We start from the raw sequence: 2,200 nt of genomic DNA on the forward strand, positions 1-2,200 counted from the left end.
TCGATTAGATTACCTTTCCCTTTCGATGTCTCCAGGACGGAGATGAAGTAAATGGGAGAAATTCAATAACAAATGACATCGAAATTCATTGTAACGATTTTCTCACTGGCCTGAAAACCAAATAACGACGAGTCGAGTCACCGTAGGACTTTGTTTCACTACAGCGATGAAATAACAGTCTCCATTCGGTTCCAGTAAAATCTCAACTTGCCTGGAACGTGAAGCAACAGTAGAGCTGCGTGCGAATTTCCGCGCGGTAGGCGAACACGATCATGGCAGCACAGACACTTCGGAAATTTCGGCACTTTACCACACCACAGTTAATTCCACGGGAAGCAAAGTCATTTTTCTTCTGTTTCAAACAGAAATGCAGCAGGCGTCGAAACCGCATTTAACAAGCGGCGTCGTTGGAGTTGATCAGCAGAAATGGCAGCGGTGGGATTCGAACCCACGCCTCTGTCGAGACTGGAGCCTTAATCCAGCGCCTTAGACCGCTCGGCCACACTACCAGCCGCTGGCGTCGCCCATTTTCTTGCACTTCCAATTGTGCTCCTGCATAACAACACATGCAAAGTCACGTGAAAAAGGTTCCACGACCCATCTCCGACTCGCACAGCTGCTGGGATGTGCCCGTCTACAATATCAATTTCGCAGCAGATCCAGACAAAAATCAATCTATCGTCTCAGACTCTTTTCAGCTACAAATGTATCTGTGAGTGCGTGAGAACATATGATCGGTTATGATTTGGTCAAATTACCATGAGCTGCTTGACAGTACTGCAATTTCGATTCTTGCTTTGCTAAATGATTTCACCCATTGCTCGAAACAGGACACCTTTCACGTTTACACGGAACACGAAACACACCGGACTACAGGGAAAATGCACAAAGCTGAGCAGGCCGTGTTCCACATCATACCGTGCAGCAGAGTTACAGTCACTGTGTCTGTTTTGCAAAATAAGAGTCCCAAAGAATGTTCTCCACCCTAAAACCGGAGGTAGCATTACAATCCGAGAACGACAGATCACATTGTGAGGATGCTCTGACCTCGGAGCCAGTTCGAGATGCCACTTTCCGTGCCTTTTACCTTAACCGTGCAATTTGCTGCAGAGATGCTCAGTCCTGGACATGAGCCTCATGGATACCAACTGAGTTGGAAACCTGTGTGGGAATCGAGGAGAAGCGACTCAATAAATTTTGCTAAACTCCACGGTGCTTATTAGAAATGCAGTTCCTGTTCACATCAATCTAAAAGGCAGTTTCTGAACATAGTAACAGAAGTCAAAAGATAATTACCTCACCTCACCCCTACTCCGGAAGAGGCGCGAACTGCACTTGAGTGCTTTTTGTTCTCGATGTGAAGAGCTCTCACGCCTGAGTCACCCTCACGTCTCTGGTTGCTGAGTGAATCACAAAGAAGGAATTTCACCAGAGCTACAACTGCCTCACTTCTCCACTCGCCCTCCCAGTTTACATTTGTCTGCTCGTCAGTGATTTAAAGAAAACCAAATAGATGCGATGTCATTCTGTAGCCTCTCTGTCGATTCCTCCGCTTCAGTTCCAATGTGGTTAGATCTCGGGGCGCACCTTAATACTAGCGACGCTATCAAAGCACAGGTCCAGAGGTTCCTCTGAGAGTGTAATTTCTTTAATTGCTATTGTTGATTGAATGAGCCACTAACGTGCGAACTGCTCCAAAACATCATTCAGGACCTCTGGTAACAACTCACGCAGGTTGAATAACGACAGACAGCTTCCAAATGATGTCCTTCATAGACGACTTTGGGGGTACATTTGACAGACAGACTAGTTCAGGAATCCGCGGTGCGCTGTGACACCAGCGCATCAGCTTCTTCCCTGTCTTGGAAACGGGCCGCATGCTCAAGGAATGCAAGTGCGGTACTGCTTTTCGTGGAAGGATCAGAAGGCGGTAACTACACTCTCAAACAGAATGGCATATGATCACAACCAGGTTGGAGAAAAACTTTACAATGCTTTGCACAGTAATTAAATGGAGTTGCATTACATTTCACTACGAGAGCAGATTTGTTCAAGCAAATTCGAAGGCAGGTTTGCAGATGGGAAAGCAAGCAAGAAAACTCCGCTCCTGTCCATGTAAAATGCTGCAGTTGAAGAACAAAGCAGTTTCATTGCCCAGCTTCGAACTGGGGACCTTTCGCGCGTAAGGCGAACAAGATGA

General features: G+C 46.6%; 1 non-coding gene across 1 annotated transcript; it reads right to left on the bottom strand.

Moving 5' to 3' along the window:
• Window positions 1-427: 427 nt before the first annotated feature.
• Window positions 428-509, bottom strand: trnal-aag. Its single transcript has one exon. It is a non-coding gene; the product is annotated as a tRNA-Leu (tRNA).
• Between the last annotated feature and the right edge of the window lie 1,691 nt (window positions 510-2,200).

Source organism: Chiloscyllium plagiosum, unplaced genomic scaffold (assembly GCF_004010195.1).
Source record: "Chiloscyllium plagiosum isolate BGI_BamShark_2017 unplaced genomic scaffold, ASM401019v2 scaf_5702, whole genome shotgun sequence".
Taxonomy (NCBI): Eukaryota; Metazoa; Chordata; class Chondrichthyes; order Orectolobiformes; family Hemiscylliidae; genus Chiloscyllium; species Chiloscyllium plagiosum.